The sequence below is a fragment of the Schistocerca cancellata genome, chromosome 7 (assembly GCF_023864275.1).
Source record: "Schistocerca cancellata isolate TAMUIC-IGC-003103 chromosome 7, iqSchCanc2.1, whole genome shotgun sequence".
NCBI classification, from domain to species: domain Eukaryota; kingdom Metazoa; phylum Arthropoda; class Insecta; order Orthoptera; family Acrididae; genus Schistocerca; species Schistocerca cancellata.
The window spans coordinates 504,135,656-504,157,358 of NC_064632.1; the positions used below are offsets into that span (position 1 = coordinate 504,135,656).

Consider the following 21,703-nt stretch of genomic DNA (forward strand, 5'->3'; position numbering starts at 1 on the left):
GTCTGTTAAAGGAGGTGCGTTTCAAACAGAAAGCTGTCATTGCGATTCTATAGGAGGAAAATCAGAGCATCCCTGATATTCATAGGCGCTTGCAGAACGTCTACGGAGACCTGGCAGTCAACAAAAACACACTGCCTGTCATCATCGCAACAAGGTTGCACGTGCCGGCAAGCCTCTCGAATCTGTGACTGTTGCAGTGTTGGAACGTGTGGACACTCTCATTCGATGAGATCAAATGATTACAATCAAGCCGGCCGGAGTGGCCGAGCGTTTTTAGCCGCTACAGTCTGGAACCGCGTGACCGCTACGGTCGCAGGTTCGAATCCTGCCTCTGGCATGGATGTGTGTGATGTCCTTAGGTTAGTTAGGTTTAAGTACTTTTAAGTTATAGGGGACTGATGACCTCAGCAAGTCCCGTAGTGCTCAGAGACATTTGAGCCATTACAATTAAACACCTCGCTGCACAACTGGACGTTTCTGTTGGTAGTGGTGACACACACGTCCATTGCTGGTATAGGCTACTCAAAGGTATGTGCGTGTTGTCTTCCTCGCCGCTTAACAGAAGACCGTAAAGAGCAACAAGGGACAGTGCGTGCGACGTTGGTTGCGCTATATGAGACTCATCGTGCACAATGTTTTGTCTATCATCATCGCAGGCGAAACATCAGTTTGAACCGGAAAGAAAACGAGAATCTCCTACGAAGAAAAAATTCAAAGCGACACTCTCAGCCAATAGAGTCATGGCGAAGGTCTTCTGGGACTGTGAAGGGGTTATTGATGTGCTCCCTCATGATGCAACGATCAACTCTGAATTGAAACTTCCTGGCAGATTAAAACTGTGTGCCCGACCGAGACTCGAACTCGGGACCTTTGCCTTTCGCGGGCAAGTGCTCTACCAACTGAGCTACTTTCTTTCAGGAGTGCTAGTTCTGCAAGGTTCGCAGGAGAGCTTCTGTAAAGTTTGGAAGGTAGGAGACGAGGTACTGGCAGAAGTAAAGCTGTGAGTGCCGGGCGTGAGTCGTGCTTCGGTAGCTCAGTTGGTAGAGCACTTGCCCGCAAAAGGCAAAGGTCCCGAGTTCGAGTCTCGGTCGGGCACGCAGTTTTAATCTGCCAGGAAGTCTCATATCAGCGCACACTTCGCTGCAGAGTGAAAATCTCATTCTGGGAACTCTGAATTGTGTTATGGTATCCTGAGGAAACTGAAGAAAGAACTTCAGTGTGCTTGTCACCACAAAAATGGAAACGAACTTCTCCATGACAACGCAAGGCCTCACAATAGTGCGCGCACCGAGAGGCGCTCAAGAAACTTCATTGGACTGTTCTTCCTCATCCGCCCTACACCCAGCATCTCGCCTCGTCCGACTTACATCTGTTTCGTCCAATGAGAGATGCATTCCGCAGGACGCAGTATGTTGTGGATGGTGGGGAGGTCATTGATGCTGCAATATGTCGGCTCCAACGACTACCAGTAAGGTGGTACTATGCGGGCATTCAGTACTCCCACGAAGGTGGCGTAAGGCCGTCACATTGAACGGAGATTATGTTGACAAAAGTGATTTTGTAGCGAAAAGAATGAGGATTAATACAATGTGTTGTAATCCTGAATAAAAGCAACCTGGTTTCAGAAAAAAAGTATTGCATTACATCTTGAACGCCCTTTGTAGAAGCTGGTTTTCACCTGCGTTGTAGAGAGAACAGGAACCTTGGGAAAACGTACAGCGACTGTTACAGTAATCATTGAGGTACATCTCGACATCTTCCCCACTGGAACTGGGCCACTTTTCCTTTAGGCAGATAAAGATTCGCATTTTTTTTTTCCTAACAAACGTATTCTGCACTATGTTGGAGCCAATGTGTGAAAACCATCTACATCTCACTACCACTCTTCAGCTGTTTACCACACAGATGCTTCGTCACTTGCAAGGGATACGTGGATGTGCGTGGGGGGAAGACCCAGATCATGGGGCCGATACCCAGACTATAGGACGGAGAATTAAAAACGTTCCCGAGAGCTGTATGAAATCCGAAGTACAATATTTGACGAGCCGTGGAACGTGTAAGGACCAGTCAAATGAAAAAGGGACATATAAAAAAAATTTAAAAAGAACTGGCCATGTATGAGTAGGACTCATGCACTGCGGGGGTCCGCACGAACTTAATTACGTGTAGCCGGCCGCGGTGGTCTAGCGGTTGCAGCCGGCACGGTAGCTCAGCGTGTTCGGTCAGAGGGTTACTTACCCTCTGTAATAAAAAAACTGAGTGAACGGATCAACGAAGAGCCTGAACAGGTATCGTCTGACGTCCGCCCCGAACAAATTCAACGAACAATATAGAACAAAATGAGATCAACTACAAAAAATTAAAAAAAAAAAAGCGTTTCAGGCGCTCAGTCCGGAACCGCGCGACTACTACGGTCGCAGGTTCGAATCCTGCCTCGGCCATGGATGTGTGTGATGTCCTTAGGTTAGTTAGGTTTAAGTAGTTCTAAGTTCTAGGGGACTGATGACCACAGATGTTGAGTCCCATAGTGCTCAGAGCCATTTGAACCATTTTTGAATTACGTGTACATAGTTTATCAATTCTGGAAATAGAGAATCTCGACCGTTTTTACCTGTTATCAACATTGATACTGGCAAGATATCAGTCCCAGGGATGTGAAGATTTTGAGAATGTTTTAATTTTAGAACTATAAATGTAAAAAAAGTCATGCAGGAGGCAGGCGACCATTATTATCACAATCAGCAGTTCTGCATCGCTCCTTGATGTCTGATGATGGATGAAATTAACATTCGCAGACTGGTCTGCGAATGTTTGTTTCATATACAAGTTGAAACGCCATATCTACGTGAAGTAATCACTCCTGGATATCTGGTGATGGATAAATTTCACAACGCACCATGTCAGCAATAACGTCATTCCTAACCTGACTTTTATCATTGCGATCCAGCCAGCCTGAATGCAGAACTACTGATTGTTTTAATTTCAAGTTTGATATCGGATAACAAATAAAAAAAGAAACATTCTTCCTATAGATAAATTAACAGTTTTCGGATTTTTTCCCTTTACTTTTATTGCGGTACCTTGCTTCCTGCTAAATTTCATGATTCTAGGCTAACGGGAAGCACATTGTAGGTTTTAATGACCTAAGTGGTCCTAGCTTTTGGTTGTAGTGACTTAGAAGCTTATACTTATTACACCGCCATGAACCTATAGACCTTGGCATGTGACATAAATTTCAACTTGATACGTCAACCTGTTCCTGAGAAAAAAACAGACGAACGGACAAATAGAGTCAAATAAGAAATGACAAAAATTATTATTTAAGGTTTTCGCATTTTTTGCGTTGGTTGTACGGTGAAACCCTCCTTTTTGCCAAATTTCATGATTGTAGGCAAACAGGAAGTTCCATATAGGTTTCGACGAGTGAGGTCGCCAGTATTAAAATATCTCACGTACACTACTGGCCATTAACATTGCTACACCAAGAAGAAATGCAGATGATAAACAGGTATTCATTGGACAAATATACTATACTAGAACTGACATGTGATTACATTTTCACGCAACTTAGGTGCATAGATCTTGAGAAATCAGTACCCAGAACAACCACGTCTGGCCGTAATAACGGCCTTGATACGCCTAGGAATTGAGTCAAACAGAGCTCGGATGGCGTGTACAGGTACAGCTGCCCATGCAGCTTCAACACGATACCATAGTTCATCAAGAGTAGTGACTGGCGTATTGTGAGTAGCCAGTTGCTCGGCCACCATTGACCAGAGGTTTTCAATTGGTGAGAGATCTGGAGAATGTGCTGGCCAGGACCGCAGTCAAAAATTTTCTGTATCCAGAAAGGCCCGTACAGGACCTGCAACATGCAATCGTGCATTATCCTGCTGAAATGTAGGGTTTCGCAGAGATCGAATGAGGGGTGGAGCCACGGGTCGTAACACATCTGAAATGTAACGTCCAGTGTTCAAAGTGCCGTAAATGCGAACAAGAGGTGACCGAAACGTGTAACCTATGGCACCTCAAAACATCACTCCGGATGATACGCCAGTATGGCGATGGCGAATAGATGCTTCCAATGTGCGTCCACCGCGATGTCGCCAAAAACGAATGCGACCATCATGATGCTGTAAACAGAACCTGGATTCATCCGAAAAAATGACGTTTTGCCACTCGTGCACCCAGGTTCGTCGTTGAGTACACCATCGCAGGCGCTCCTGTCTGCGATGCAGCGTCAAGGGTAGCCGCAGCTATGGTCTCAGAGCTGATAGTCCATGCTGCTGCAAACGTCGTCGAACTGTTTGTGCAGATGGTTGTTGTCTTGGAAACGTCCCCATCTGTTGACTCAGCAATCGAGTCGTGGCTGCACGATCCGTTACAGCCATGCGGATAAAATGCCCTTCATCTCGACTGCTAGTGATACGAGGCCGTTGGGATCCAGCACGGCGTTGTTTCTGTCGTCTAATCACTCCGCCACACGCCGTGCGTTATAAACAGGTGTTCGATCGAGTTGAAAGATGCAATCGCCATCCCCGAATTGCTCTTCAACAGTGGGAAGCAAGAAGATGCTTAAAACATCAATGTAGGCCTGTGCTATGATAGTGCCACGCAAAACAACATGGGGTGCAAGCCCCCTCCAAGAAAAACACAACCACATCATAACACTACGTCCTCTTAATTTTACTGTTGGCACTACACACGCTGGCAGATGACGTTCACCGGGCATTAGCCATACCCACACCCTCACATCGGATCGCCACATTGTGTACCGTGATTCGTCTCTCCACACAACTTTTTTCCACTGCTCAATCGTCCAATGTTTACACTCCTTACACCAAGCGAGGCGTCGTATGGCATTTACCAGCGTGGTGTGTGGCTTACGAGCAGCCGCTCGAGCATGAAATTCAAATTTTCTCGCCTCCCGCCTATCTGTCATAGTACTTTAAGTGTATCCTGATGCAGTTTGGAATTCCTGTGTGATAGTCTGGATAGATGTCTGCCTGTTACACATTACGACCCTCTTCAACTGTCGGCGCGGTCAGTCAGTCAGCAGACGAGGTTGGCTTGTACGCTTTTGCTCTGTACGTGTCCCTCCACGTTTCCACTTCACTATCAAATCGGAAACAGTGGACCTGGGGATGTTTAGGAGTGTTGAAAATTTCGAAATTTGTGGTAAGGTCTTATGGGACCAGTGCTGAGGTCAACGATTCCTAAGCTTACGCACTACTTAATCCAACTTAAACTAGCTTACAATACACACACCCATGCCCGAGGGAGGACTCGAACCTCCGACGGGGGAAGCCGCGCAGGCCGTTACAAGGTACGGAGTGTGGAAATCTCGCGTACAGACATATGAGAAGTGACACCTAATCACCTGACCACGTTCAAAGTCGGCGAGTTGCTCGGAGCGCCCCATTCTGGTCTCTCACGATGTCTAATGACAACTGAGGTCGCTGATATGGAGTACCTGGCAGTAGGTGGCAGCATAATGCACCTAATACGAAAAATGTATGTTTTTGGAATTGTCCGGATACTTTTGATCACATAATGTAACTGATACGCCTTGATGGCATATGAATTCACAAACATCAGTGCAGATGCAGATTTGCGTCGTCCTCCAGCGGTAATAATTAGCGAGCACGGAGGGCATAGACGGGGTTGAGAGCAGGTGGCGCTAGGTGGGAGTGTGAATAGGCCGGGGAGCGTGCCGAGATTTTCCGCGCAATTGCGATAAACACTAGCTGGGTTGCGCGCTGGATAACGCAACTGCCTCGTAAGCTGGAGTCCTGATCCGGCACAGATTTTCACTCGTCGCCGCTGATTCCGCATAAAATCCCGATGTAGCTGATCTCGTAAGTCCTTTCTTTTCCTGCCCGCCCCCCCCCCCCCAATCCACCTTAACTTTACATAATATATATATATAAAGGAAAGGCAGACACACAAGAAACCCCCCCTTTTTAGTCCTTTCCCTCCGTCGGTTGCCCCCACCCTTTCGTTTTTCCTCTCCGCCCCCCTTTTTCTTCCCCCCATCTGTCCAGGTCCCCCCCCCCCTCCCCATCTGCCCTTGGCTGTGGTGTGTCATCTTCGTGCCGACTTTTTAGTGCAGTGTTACCAGTGATTGTTAAGTGTTGTGCGTCTTTTCCGAAGTGTTGCGAACGGACATCATACTGTCACTTGGTGTGATTTTTATATCTCTTGCGAACAGAAACCAGACTGTCGCCGTGTTTTTTAATTGTCTGTCTACTATTTTACCTGTCTGCTTCCTGTGTATTTCATTAGCGTCGCCCACCCTTTGCTTTATGTTTTAACTTTCCACAATTTTCCGCCGTTTCACAGTTTAAGCCACCGTTTTATCGCCTGCTTTTATTGTTTCTTATCTTCACATGTTTTAAAAATTCTGTAGGCTGACAAGCAGCGTACTAAGCTGCTGCCAGCCCGCCCCCTTCGGGGGAATCGAAATTCAATAAAGGAAAAAAAAACAAGACAACTGCATTCAATTTAGATACCATAATTCACAATTCACTGCGACTAATCGCGCTGTAAAGCAGGTCACATGACATACTTCACTCTGGAGGAGATAATTATTATTGCAAAGTTGGATCAAGCCTACAGGTCGAGGAAATGTATAACTAATCTTTAAAACGATTCTTTGCACTGATTCAATGGAACTTTTCATTGGCATCAAATGTGTGGTTTTTTTGCAGCTGATGAAGTTATCGTACCAGCTCTTCAACTTGGTGTACCAATTGCAGAGCAGCTAGGAGTGGAACAACGGTCGAATCATGCTCGGCAGTGTTACTGTTTCCGACGAACAGCTTCTCTCTTCAACGGATTTTGCAGTGGAATATCGACGGGCACTACTGTCGTGGCTGCACGACACTGCACTTTGGAGTATCCTTCTCACCTAGACAAAAACACTTTGCGCTAAGTGCTTTGCACACTGTTTCACCTGCACGTCAAACATTAGGCAAATTAAACATTTCCATTCTTCCTTAAAGTTCTAAGTGATACCTACGATATTATATTTCATACTACTTTAAAAGAGCATTCTGTGTTACACTCTGTATTAAAAATAAATGATTTGATTCAGCATTTAATACTTCAGCTTAAGTTGGCATATTACGTCCCTCCTCTGTACCAAACACTGTGTCCCATCCATGAAACGAACATACACTTAGTTATTTAAAAAATTAAAACATCTCTCGACTATCTATCAATTGTGCGCTAAATTACTGTGTTGTATATTAATATGATAACCCACAAAGAACTTGTTACCAGTGGTTACAGACTAGTAAAGAAAGCGTTTTGGGTATTTCAACTCAGAAAACGAAGATAATGACATTCCAAGCCAGAGATCCAGTAAGGAGAACTTAATTCTGCCTCAGTAATCACCTAATACACTTCTTGACAAAAAAGTGAAGCCCACCGGAAGACATGACCGGATGTCAATGTAACATCATAGTCGTACATGCCATCGGAGGGTATCTAAATGATAGTTGCAGTTCTCTGTGACAGGTAGAACGACCGGCAGAATGGATAACTATTAGTCTTGTTTAATGCTGTTACCAGACCTGGAGGATATGTAAGAGGCGGGAACAGCGTCTGATGTAGATGATGATGATGTTTGGTTTGTGGGGCGCTCAACTGCGCGGCTATCAGCGTCCGTACAAATTCCCAATCTTTGCTCAGTGTGACGTCTCCTGGCTAGACATTTACGAAATCGGTAGACTATAAAAAATAATAAAAATAAACATTTATCTGTATTATTATTATTTCATTACTGTATGAATGGTTGTAGGTTATGTATAAGAGGAAATAATTTTTCATTTTTTATATTTGTGCAATATTTATGTATCTACATTTCACAAATAACGTCTGCGGTCGGCGAATGTATGTATCAAAGCAAATAATGAAAAATAATTACAAAGATACTTATTAAATTGCCTATTAATAGTGGAGGTTAAAATATTACTCTCTCTGTCTTCTTGTAGCCGTTAAAGTTGTAAGAGCCTGTGACGCTCGCTTGAACGCGTAGGTATCCTTCGTTTGTCCTTTGATAGAGAAAGACGCCATTGGAGGTTAATATTTGTAAAAGGTGTGTACTTTCAATTTATGCTCATTTTTTGAATATAGAAATTGTTGAAATTATTACCTTTAATAATTTATTGCTAGCTTGCCCAAGATTTCATTCCATATTCTTAGCAGTTTTCAGCATATTAGGAATTTTTCAGGACGCAGAGCCGTGCAGCGATTGTGGAACCGCTGCCGCTGCAAATTCAAATTAAATTGAATAAAAGCAGGTAATATAGCGGGTAGGTAACGGTACATTAAAATTATCTCTTTCAGCTTCCTGGAGACTGCAGAGGGAAATTGTGGATTTTATTATGTCATTTTCAGGTGGACATGAGCAGCTGCTATTATGTTATCAGTTACGTAAATAATTCATGAGCGATAAAATTTTACTTGTGTGTGATTAAAGACTGCTGTGCAAAACCTGTTCTGGCTAATAACATAATAATTAAATTTCATTTTTTTTGTTTCATGCTCTCATGTTAGTCGTGGCAGTTAATAGTCTTCATATATTTAAAAAAATTCCACTGCAGCTTTTACGTTTAGTGAACATAAAATACTGTAACTTCCGTATAGGTAATAAGAGTAATTTTCTGTGCATTCAAGAGATGAAAGTAGCGAAGGGCATTTTTTTATTCCGTGATTAGTTACAGTAATGATACCATGTTCCATATCTAACAAGCCAGATCAGTGTTATATAAAAGTAGTTTGCAAATTAAAGATCGTACTTCCACAGCAGGAAATCTTTCAGTGTTGTGCATATCCCCAGACAATAGGTCAAAGTGCATAAAGTTAAAATATTTTCAACTGCAGAAACTAATAGTGAAAATCGTATTTTATCTGTCGTGCTCGCAACAATAAGCAATATAAAATTAATTAAAATATTATGCCACATAAACTGCATGTAAAGTAAAAAGGGTGACGGTGGGGAATCGCAGTCTCGCCATTTTCGTGAATGATGATGAAATGATGAGGACAGCACAAACACCTAGTCATCTCGAGGCTCCCTGACCGCCCGGGAATCGAGCCCGGTGCTCGGGAAGCGAGAGCGCGACCGCGAGGCCACGAGCTGCGGACGTCTGATGTAGAGTGAACACTGTGAAGGACACGAAGTTGCCGCATATCTGAGCCGTAGCTCCCGCCGATATCCTTGGTTTGCGCTGGTTTATCTGCGAGACTGCAGAAGTTTGCTCGGAACCGCTGCGGTTGGCTGGCAGCGGCTTAAAGAGAGGGCGCCGCGGCTCGCGATGAGGGCAGGTACCGAGCACTGGGCAGTGAGTGGCATGGCGGTTAGTTTGGCGGCATCGTTTTGTGGGGCATCTTGGCGTGGCGTCTTCCTGATAACGGAACTGGTTTGGCTGGAGGCCTTTAGCAGACGTGGTTGCTGACAGGGCTCTCGGTGTTTGTTTGTGCCCACAGGTTCGGTGTAGGAGGTGCAGTTGTCTTGCTGCGCTGCTCGAATGGATATCAAACAGCGAGCCGCATTTAATGCTCCACATCTGACGACGTAGGCCCCTCATCTCCAGACCGTCCAGCAGAAAGCCCATTCCCGCCTCCGCCTTCTGAAACTCCTATCTGGCTGGACATGGGGATTGCATCCTTCTATCATCCTCCACACCTACAAATCCCTCATCCGTCCTATCCTCTGTTATGCCAGCGTTGCCTGGTTCTCCGCCCCCACCCGCTTTTACAAGGCCCTCCAAATCCTTGAACGCCATGTGCTCCGCCTTGCCTTCCGTATCCGCCTTCCTTCCCCCACACGGCTCCTGTATGAACTGATCCCCTTCCCCCACCTCCTCCTGTTCCTCCAACATCTCCACATCCTTTACGTTGTCCACAGGCTTGATCCCCCCCACCCTCTGGTTTCCTCCTTCCTCTCCACCCCCTGCCCGTTGCCGCGCCTCTATTGCTGTATCCCTCCCTCTCTCCACCTCCACACCCACCATCTCCTTCATCAGGGCAATTTCCAACGCCTCCCCCTCCCGGATGACGAACTTCGCCATGACATCTACCCTTCCTTCCAACTATAACCTGGCCTTGTTGCCCCCCCCTCCCCAGGGCCCCCTTTTTTTCCTCTTCCCTCCTTCTCCCAAAGCGGATTTTCCTCCTTCTCCCCCCCTCCCCTGAGACCCTGCACCCCATACTTGCCTCTTTCCTTCCCACATCCCTCCCTACCTGGCCCTCTTCAGCGCGCCCCCCGCTCATCTCCCCCATCTCTTCCCCTCCCACCCTTCTTCCAGTCTCCCTCATCTCCTTGCGCCTGGCAGATCCTCTGTTTTGACCATCGTCAGTGTGCCACATCAGTGTTGTGTTTCGTGCTGTTTCTCCTGTGCGTCAAGAGGTGTGATTTTAATTGTGTACTGCCTTGAGGTTCGCCGTCAGTGTTTGTTATGTGCTACGCCGTCCGTTGATACCTTTTATGCTCCAGTCATACTGTGCCTTGTGTTCTTTCAATTGTCGCAGTGTGTGGCTTTTTGTGTGTGCTACTTTTGAACAGTTTTCACAGTTTTTTATCTCCATTTTACGGTCACCCCGTTTTTTTTTGTCTATTGCCTTCCATGATGTTCCCCCTTCTTTTATGTCTATGTTCAGCATATTCTCACCTTTGTTATTTTTAAATGTCTTCTCTTGTTTGTTCTGTCTCTCAGTTGAAGAGCAGCGCATATGCTGCTGCCAGCCCACCCTGATGGGGAATTGAAATACAATAAAGAAAAAAAAAACAAAAACAAAAAAAACGACGTAGTGTGGTCGTGCTCTACGCTGTTAGGGTGTTAAGGCCATTGTATCCAGCATTAATAGTCGTATCGATTTGGAGCCTGATCTGTGCTCGTTGTTTGGTTCTGAGTGTTCCAAACAAAGCGCTAAGAATATAGAAAGGAAAGTGAGTGTGCTTTCTTATTGTGTTTTAAGTACGTATTTATTTCTGTGAGATCAGTGTTAAGAGTCGTAAAAATTTTTGCCGGGGATAAAATTGGAGAATCAACTTTGTATCGCTGCTTATGGGTGGCCTCTCGACGTAGTAGGTCAGGCTCGCATTTAAGTTTAAAATTCAGGTTTTTACATGGCCCCTCAAGTGGTGGGTTGTCCAGAGTTTGTCGGCTAACCTTATTCTAGGTTGCGATTTTTTGCAGGTGAGTAAGTGTTTGGTGGACTACGCTGGTGGTCAGTTTTCCTTTAAGTTCAGGCCTGGGGAAAGTTTTAAAATGTGTTCCCGTAGGGCAGAAATCAAAGCGTGTAAAGTGGGCGTTCAGGCTGCTAAGGTCGACATTTGTCATTTGCCAGAAGGCCAAGTCTCCCAGTTGATTGATTTGTTGGGTGAGTTTCCAGAAGTATTTACGAATCGTTTAGGGGTGACCAATAAAATTAAGTGTCACATAAGACTTAGTGATCAGAACCTCGCGTGCCAGACGTTGTATCGGTTGTCTCCGCTTGAAATGGAGAAACTGTACGGAATTATTAATCAGTTGCTGGCAGACATGTGATTCGACCATCAGTTTCATCCTACGCAACCCAAATTTTCTTCGTCTCTAAGTCTCATGGTGAAGAAGTTAGGCCTGTGGTTTATTACCATGTCCTAAACCAGAAGATTGTTTTGGAATTTGTTCCGCTACAGCAGATACATAATTGTTTTACCTGTTTTGCGGAAGCCAAAGATTTTTCGGTCCAGGATTTAAATCAGATTTACAACCAGATTCCCGTCGTGCAACAGTCTAAATCGGTTACGATACTTTGAACAGATTATAATTTTCTTGAACTTAACAGAGCCCCCTTTTGAGTGGCCACCGGTGCGACCGTTTTGTGGCGTCTTTTAGATCCTGTTCTAAGCGACATCAAGTTTAATTTCCTGTAAAACTATTTGGATGATGTGGTTACGTACAGCGGCAATTTTGAGCAGCATCTTGGTCACTTACACCAAGTTTTAGAACGGCTTAGAGAAGCTGATTTGACCTTAAAACCTACCAAAATGACCTTGGTTCATAGCGAGATTTCCTTCTTAGGGCACATTGTCTAACAAAAGGGAGTCACCTTTGATCAAATTTGGACTACGGCTATCCCACAGTTACCCATGCCCTAGAATAAAGAAGCCATTGCTGTCTTGTCGGTATGGTAATTTTGTTCGAAAGTTTATACCCTATTTCGTCCAGTTGGTGGCACCGATTAACCAGCTGCGTAGGAAGGGCGTCAAGTTTATCTGAGGAGGGTCACAACAGGTAGCGTTCGAAACACTGAAGCAGGCCTTAAGTGTGGCTGCGTCCAACGTAGGGCTGGCAGCTGTGCTATTACAAGAACAGAATGGCGAGAGACGACCTCTTGCGTATGTGTTCAGGGCGTTATTGAGTGCTGAGTCTAAATATTCTGTACATGAGTTACAACCATTGCCTGTCCTTTCGGCCCTGGAAAGGTACAAATTTTATTTGGAACATCACAAGTTTCGCCTCGAAACGGACAACCAGGCCTTGAGTAGAGTGTTGGTCCGCCCTTGTAAGACCTGATGGATAGAGCGGTGGCGGTGAGGATTTTCTCCTTTCAGTTGGATGTCTTCCATATCAGAGCTGACAAAAATCAAGTTTCCGATGTCTCAAGCCACATGTTTCAAGAAGCTGAGGCCGAGCAAGAGCCAGTCTCCAGGGGAAGCGAAGCGCACTATAAGGGTGTAACAGAAATATCATCCTTGTTTGCCAATCTTAAGGGGGAGCACCGACGTGATTACGTGCGAGGTGCATTCAAGTTCTAAGGCCTCTGATTTTTTTTTCTCCGGACTGGAAAGAGATAGAAACATGCGCATTCTTTTAAAATGAGGCCGCATTCATTGTCAATACGTCCCAGAAATGGCAGCACCATACGGCAGATGGAATTTTACCGCCAGCGGCGAGAATGAGAACTGTTTTAAATACTTAAAATGGCGACGTTTTCCTTACTTGAACAGCATGCAATCATTCGTTTTCTGAATTTGCGTGGTGTGAAACCAATTGAAATTCATTGACAGTTGAAGGAGACATGTGGTGATGGAGTTATGGATGTGTCGAAAGTGCGTTCGTGGGTGCGACAGTTTAATGAAGGCAGAACATCATGTGACAACAAACTGAAACAACCTCGGGCTCGCACAAGCCGGTCTGACGACACGATCGAGAAAGTGGAGAGAATTGTTTTGGAGGGATCGCCGAATGACTGTTGAACAGATCGCCTCCAGAGTTGGCATTTCTGTGGGTTCTGTGCACACAATCCTGCATGACGACCTGAAAATGCGAAAAGTGTCATCCAGGTGGGTGCCACGAATGCTGACGGACGACCACACGGCTGCCCGTGTGGCATGTTGCCAAGCAATGTTGACGCGCAACGACAGCATGAATGGGACTTTCTTTTCGTTGGTTGTGACAATGGATGAGACGTGGATGTCATTTTTCAATCCAGAAACAAAGCGCCAGTCAGCTCAATGGAAGCACACAGATTCACCGCCACCAAAAAAATTTCGGGTAACCGCCAGTGCTGAAAAAATGATGGTGTCCATGTTCTGGGACAGCGAGGGCGTAATCCTTACCCATTGCGTTCCAAAGGTCACTACGGTAACAGGTGCATCCTACGAAAATGTTTTGAAGAACAAGTTCCTTCATGCACTGCAACAAAAACGTCCGGGAAGGGCAGTGCGTGTGCTGTTTCACCAAGACAACGCACCCGCACATCGAGCTAACGTTACGCAACAGTTTCTTCGTGATAACAACTTTGAAGTGATTCCTCATGCTCCCTACTCACCTGACCTGGCTCCTAGTGACTTTTGGCTTTTTTCAACAATGAAAGACACTCTCCGTGGCCGCACATTCACCAGCCGTGCTTCTATTGCCTCAGCGATTTTCCAGTGGTCAAAACAGACTCCTAAAGAAGCCTTCGCCGCTGCCATGGAATCATGGCGTCAGCGTTGTGAAAAATGTGTACGTCTGCAGGGCGATTACGTCGAGAAGTAACGCCAGTTTCATCGATTTCGGGTGAGTAGTTAATTAGAAAAAAAATCGGAGGCCTTAGAACTTGAATGCACCTCGTATTACAATAGAGGCTACTCCGAGCAGAAGGGCTTGCTATGTTTTCGCTCCTTGGTGTCAAGAGACCTAAGCTGTGTGTACCCAGTAGTTTAATCCCCCGTGTATTCAAATACTTCCATCAGTCTATGTGTGGGGAACATTTTGGGTATCATAAAACACAGCTCATGATGAGGGAACAACTGGATGGCGACATTCGCAGATTGTTAGCGGAATGTGAGCCATTTGCGAAACCTGATACTGTCCCTAAGTGAGATTCACTGCAGTCCACCTGCGAATGCCGACCTATGGACAAAATTTTATTGACTATCCAGATCCATCACCCCATACACAGAGAGGGAATTGATATACACTCTTGGAAATTGAAATAAGAACACCGTGAATTCATTGTCCCAGGAAGGGGAAACTTTATTGACACATTCCTGGGGTCAGATACATCACATGATCACACTGACAGAACCACAGGCACATAGACACAGGCAACAGAGCATGCACAATGTCGGCACTAGTACAGTGTATATCCACCTTTCGCAGCAATGCAGGCTGCTATTCTCCCATGGAGACGATCGTAGAGATGCTGGACGTAGTCCTGTGGAACGGCTTGCCATGCCATTTCCACCTGGCGCCTCAGTTGGACCAGCGTTCGTGCTGGACGTGCAGACCGCGTGAGACGACGCTTCATCCAGTCCCAAACATGCTCAATGGGGGACAGATCCGGAGATCTTGCTGGCCAGGGTAGTTGACTTACACCTTCTAGAGCACGTTGGGTGGCACGGGATACATGCGGACGTGCATTGTCCTGTTGGAACAGCAAGTTCCCTTGCCGGTCTAGGAATGGTAGAACGATGGGTTCGATGACGGTTTGGATGTACCGTGCACTATTCAGTGTCCCCTCGACGATCACCAGTGGTGTACGGCCAGTGTAGGAGATCGCTGCCCACACCATGATGCCGGGTGTTGGCCCTGTGTGCCTCGGTCGTATGCAGTCCTGATTGTGGCGCTCACCTGCACGGCGCCAAACACGCATACGACCATCATTGGCACCAAGGCAGAAGCGACTCTCATCGCTGAAGACGACACGTCTCCATTCGTCCCTCCATTCACGCCTGTCGCGACACCACTGGAGGCGGGCTGCACGATGTTGGGGCGTGAGCGGAAGACGGCCTAACGGTGTGCGGGACCGTAGCCCAGCTTCATGGAGACGGTTGCGAATGGTCCTCGCCGATACCCCAGGAGCAACAGTGTCCCTAATTTGCTGGGAAGTGGCGGTGCGGTCCCCTACGGCACTGCGTAGGATCCTACGATCTTGGCGTGCATCCGTGCGTCGCTGCGGTCCGGTCCCAGGTCGACGGGCACGTGCACCTTCCGCCGACCACTGGCGACAACATCGATGTACTGTGGAGACCTCACGCCCCACGTGTTGAGCAATTCGGCGGTACGTCCACCCAGCCTCCCGCATGCCCACTATACGCCCACGCTCAAAGTCCGTCAACTGCACATACGGTTCACGTCCACGCTGTCGCGGCATGCTACCAGTGTTAAAGGCTTCGATGGAGCTCCGTATGCCACGGCAAACTGGCTGACACTGACGGCGGCGGTGCACAAATGCTGCGCAGCTAGCGCCATTCGACGGCCAACACCGCGGTTCCTAATGTGTCCGCTGTGCCGTGCGTGTGATCATTGCTTGTACATCCCTCTCGCAGTATCCGGAGCAAGTATGGTGGGTCTGACACACCGGTGTCAATGTGTTCTTTTTTCCATTTCCAGGAGTGTATGTAAACGACATGTGACACCAACATGTAATGATAAGGTATGTATTTATTCTTCATGTTAATATTTGTGATACTGCTTGTATAATGTAAATACTATCCTCTCAAAAAACTGATAAATATCAGAATGTATAAATTCTTTGTACCTTGTTCAACAGATAATAAATAAAACCCACTGAAGATGGAGAAACTTCTCCGAAACAAGTATGGACAGTAAAAAGAAAAAAAAGAAAAAAAAGATTGTTTGCTCAACCGCATTTCCGTAACAGATAAATGTTAAATTAGGCTGTTCAAACTCATATGACCACCGGCAGGCAACTGAACACCCACCGGCACAGATAAGCAGGGGTGGGTAAAAGTTCAATTCTTTTACATAAATATCATTATATTAGACAGGCAGTCAGGAAGCCAGGCCAGAACCTATGCGAGAGTTGTGCAACAACTGAGTGCAAAGTTGCCATGTGGTGTGTAATGAGGAATGAGAACACCTTGCGGGTTGCCTATACTAGCTGCGCCTGCCTGTGAGCGAGGCGTGTCTCGTAGTGCCTGCGCTCTATGGGGCAGTGTTTGAACACCTTGTTCTAAATTAACTAATTTACTCTCCTAACTGTTCATTTTTTTTAAATTTGCGAACCACGGTTACCTTACTTAAACTGACATTTTCCTTCTCTAGAGTCTCGGAAACACACTGTGACTATTGGATCCATTAGTGACATGCAGTTTCAAAAGGTTCAAATGGCTCTGAGCACTATGGGACTTAACATCTGAGGCCATCAGTCCGCTAGAACTTAGAACTACTTAAACCTAACTAACCTAAGGACATCACACACATCCATGCCCGAGGCACGATGCGAACCTGCGACCGTAGCAGTTGCGCGGTTCCGGACTGAAGCGCCTAGAACCGCTCGGCCACCGCGGCCGTCCATGCAATGGTATTAGACTGCACGTTGCAGTAGTGTATAACAGTACTACAAACGAGTCTGTAACTGGTAACAGAAGCAAATGAGATGTCGTAAATTGTTTATGGAGGACAATGAACTAGTCCACGACTAAGTGTACATGACGGTAACACTACATTCGGTGGTCACGAAATTGGCTTTTGTGCCAAGTGTCGAAGATGTCAGTGACCCATGTATCATATACCTGTCGCTTACTCAGGTATGAGCTTAAAATTCAATTCTTTTACATAAACATCATTACATTAGACAGACCAATTGGTTTATTAGTTCAGTTTAATAAGTAACAGGAATGTGATCCAAAGCACGGTTTTCAACGAAATTTCAGAAACGTAAAAGAGTATGGATTTTCTTCTTCAAATCTTCTTATGAAAACACATCGAGTTTCGAACTCAAATCGATGACCAATAAGTAATTTAGTGCCCTATCCTCACAACAGTTGTATCATTCAAACAATTTTCGAAAACATTACTTCGAAGTTGTGATGCAGCAGACGATCTGTTTTTTCTACTCTCACAAATAACCAAATTTTTTCGCTGGTTTTTATATTATTTTCAATACATTTATCCAATTGATATATAAAACTTACATAAAAGTCTCAAGTTCTTATTTGCACTTAATTTTACTGGTATTTATTATTCAAATTCTCATTTTCATTGTAATGATCCCATAAATATCGTTAGTCTGACTGTAGAACAGGTTAATTAAAAGTTCAATAAATGAAAAGTTTTGGGGGCTAATGAACACAATTCCAGAAAATGATCCACACCAACAGAAAGTTGAGCATTCTGATTTTCTTATAAAGCGCTTTAAATTACCTAAAACTAATCTTCTGAATAATTAATCTTGAAGTTCAGAGCCACTGCCAGTTTTCATTGCAGATTTCGTCCTAATCTTGTTAGATTCTGAATTTTGACTACATTCTTTTTTATTTTAATTTTTCTGTACAAAATAACACAGAACATTGATTAATTAATTCACTAGGTAATAATTTCATGTAATTTATCCTAATTTGCAGTATGACGCTCATAAATGGAAATAAGGGATACACATTGCGCAAGGACAACATTGACCATGTATTTTTATAAATTTCTGACCAGCAAAAATTTTCTGTAAGCTAAAATCACACTGGTTCTTGCAGTTCATCTAAAGTAAAATTTAGCCCAACCGATTTTAAAAGCAATTTATGAAGTATGATTTCTTATTATGCCCGCATGAGTAAGAGCCTTAATTATACATCTACTGTACGCAAAATTACGAGCACCGACAACTGAGAAACTCAAGACCTAAATTACCACAGTGTGATCTCCTTCAGTAAACTACTACAGGACAATGATAAGCACAAACTGTGACATTTTCGTGTATATCGCTTATGCCACAATATAACATCCAACTTCTTCAGTGTAACTGTTAGGTATTGTAAGGACTATCTTGATGGGTACGCTAATATTCTTTTCACATCCGGTAAACTGGTCATCGACTCAACGACGTCTGCTCATGGCGAATAAAAGTGTTAGTCGGTGAAAATAAAATTACTGAGTTGCGTACACTATTGAATAAAAGTTTTCCGTCATCCACTAAGGTTTCTGCAGCTTCATTACAACTACCGTAACGACTACAAGTTCATGCGGGAGAGCGAAATATAAAATTGATCAATACTTGTATATCTTAAATTTTCAGATCAAGAACATGTTGAAGTAGGAAACGGTAGCTGCCAAGAATGAACTATTCAAAAAAAAAAAAATAGTTCAAATGGCACTCAATGGGACTCAACATCTTAGGTCATAAGTCGCCTAGAACTTAGAACTACTTAAACCTAACTAACCTAAGGACATCACACACACCCATGCCCGAGCCAGGATTCGAACCTGCGACCGTAGCAGTCCCGCGGTTCCGGACTGCAGCGCCAGAACCGCACGGCCACCGCGGCCGGCGAATGAACTATTGACGGTATAAAGTGAAATAAATTTAATTTGAGATGTGGAGTTGGCGTGATTCAGTTGAGAAGCGTACAGAAGGTGATGACGGCGAAGTGTGACAGAGTGAAACATTTAATTTTCACAATTCAGAATTTCACGAACTCTCTGCTCTGGATGACTGACAAACTAAATGGCGTGTGAACATTTTGCTGACTGCTACGAAGCGGAGAATAAGGCAAGGAGCTGAAAGTAGCGCCTGAATCGATAAGTCACTGATATTTACGTGGAACATCTTTCTGCTTGGCGGTCGCTCTGATCCACCTTTAATGTATGCCCTCTACCACAAAGGCACTGCCACGTGGCACACAATCCCATTTCGCACCTGAAAAATCATTTATCGACCAACCGTGGACAAGGAGACGTTTGGCAGCCACGTTCTTGCCTATAAGAACTGCTTACATTAGAGACAAAATCGTATACAACAATTCTGATTGAAGAGGTGGTACAGGTAGAAACTTGAATAAGTTTTAAATAATTAAACTTAGTACAGAATACACTTCTGTATTGACATTTGTAAGACGTATATATTTCTATTGTCTATTTTCATACCACAATTTATGAAAGATGTTTATATTTTATAGCAGGGAATGTCTGCACCAAAGTATTGTTGGTGGGAGAGACCGCAAATTGATACAATTTTAAAAAGGGCGGGAGAGACCGCGTATGGATACATTTTAAGAAAAGAGCGGGAAAGACCGCGCATTGATGCATTTTGTAATGGTAGCAGGGATTGTCTGCACCAGAAAGCATTGTTGGCGGGAGAGACCGCACTTGAGCGTTGGTAGGAAGTCAGTAGTAAGCGAGATGTGAAACGAGTCGGTAGCAGGTCTGAAGCGAGAGGTTGAGAGGAGCAGTGTGCCTGCCAGCCACCAGCTATGATTTACGAGAGATTATAAACGGATGTACAGAGACATCAGCTAACTATTATCATAAGAGGAAGTAATATTATTGAATTATGTTTTTTGAGAAATCCAAGACTACTGAAGGTATGTTTGCGCAATGCTAGATGTAAGATTATTGTAAAAAGTAAGTCCCATTCGAACGTTTGTAAAATAATTTCGTTACCAACAGTAAATATTTGAAGAATCGTTTTCAGAATATAATTAATTTTTGCCAGCAATATTGCATTACTGATTATAATCCATCCCAAAACGGTCAACGTAAAACTTTGCAAAATTTTATTGTTGTCAAGAAATAGTTTAACTATGAATTACGTAACTTCAGTCAAATTAATTAAAGAATAACGTCAGCTTTGCTATTAAACAATAACGTCAGCTTTGGTAATAAATACAGCCACTTATTATGACAGCCCACCAGCAGCTAATAGAGTATAGTAAAACAGAGTAAGTATATAGATGTCGCAGTTCGATGTAGCAGTCAGATGGCGATCCAGTAGCAGTAAAAAAAGGTAAGGAACAGTTTGGGGTTATTGCAGGTAACTACTGAGGGCCACAACGACGACACATTCTATGTTTCGTCGAAATAATCAGCAAATCACTTTTAATAAGCAGCATTTAAATTTTTATGCGAAGAATGCACTTATTATTACTCAGAAGAGCTTGACAGAGCACTGAAAGACCTAAGTCGAAACAAGGCCCCGGGAGTAGACAACATTCCATTAGAACTACTGACAGCCTTGGGAGAGCCAGGACTAACAAAACTCTATCATCTGGTGAGCAAGATGTATGAGACAGGCGAAATTTCCTCAGACTTCAAGAAGAATATAATAAAAAATTACGGAAGTATCAGTTTAATAAGTCACAGCTGCAAAATACTAACGCGAATTCTTTACAGACGAATGGAAAAACTGGTAGAAGCCGACCTCGGGGAAGATCAGTTTGAATTACGTAGAAATGTTGGAACACGTGAGGCAATACTGAGAAAGACTAAGGAAAGGCAAACCTACGTTTCTAGCATTTGTAGACTTAGAGAAAGCTTTTGACAACGTTGACTGCAATACTCTCTTTCTAACAAAAACCCGTACCGAGCTACTGAGCGTCTCTCTTGCAGAGTCTTCCACTGGAGTTTATCTGTCATCTCCGTAACGCTTTCGCGATTACTAAATTATCCTGTAACGAAGCGCGCTGCTCTCCGTTGTATCTTCTCTATCTCCTTCATCAACCCCATCTGATACGGATCCCACAATGGTGAGCAGTATTCAAGCAGTGGGCGAACAAGTATACTGTAACCTACTTCCTTTGTTTTCGGACTGCATTTCCTTAGGATTCTTCCAATGAATCTCAGTCTGGCATCTGCCTTACCGAAGATTAATTTTATATGGTCATTCCATTTTAAATCACTCCTAATGCCTACTCCCAGATAATTTATGGAATTAACTGCTTCCAGTTGCTGACCTGCTATATTGTAGCTAAATAATAAAGGATCTTTCTTTCTACGTATTCGCAGCACATTACACTTGTCTACATTGAGACTGAATTGCCATTCCTTGCACCATTCATCAATTCGTTGCAGATCCTCCTGCATTCCAGTACAATTTTCCATTATTACAAACTCTTGACATACTACAGCATCATCTGCAAAAAGCCTCAGTGAACTTCCAATGTTATCCACAAGGTCATTTATATATATTGTGAATAGCAACGGTCCTACGACACTCCTCTGCTGCACATCTGAAATAGCTCTTACTTCGGAAGACTTCTCTCCATTGAGAATGATATGCTGCGTTCTGTTATCTAGGAACTCTTCAATCCAATCACACAAATGGTCTGATAGTCGATATGATCTTACTTTGTTCATTAAACGACTGTGGGGAACTGTATCGAACGCCTTGTGGAAGTCAAGAAACACGGCATCTACCTGGGAACCCGTGTCTATGGCCCTCTGAGTCTCGTGGACGAATAGCGCGAGCTGGGTTTCACATTATCGTCTTT

General features: G+C 44.4%; 1 non-coding gene across 1 annotated transcript; it reads left to right on the forward strand.

The window, feature by feature from the left end:
- Positions 1-1,022: 1,022 nt before the first annotated feature.
- Positions 1,023-1,099, forward strand: Trnal-caa (transfer RNA leucine (anticodon CAA)). Its single transcript has one exon. It is a non-coding gene; the product is annotated as a tRNA-Leu (tRNA).
- The last annotated feature ends 20,604 nt before the right edge of the window (positions 1,100-21,703 follow it).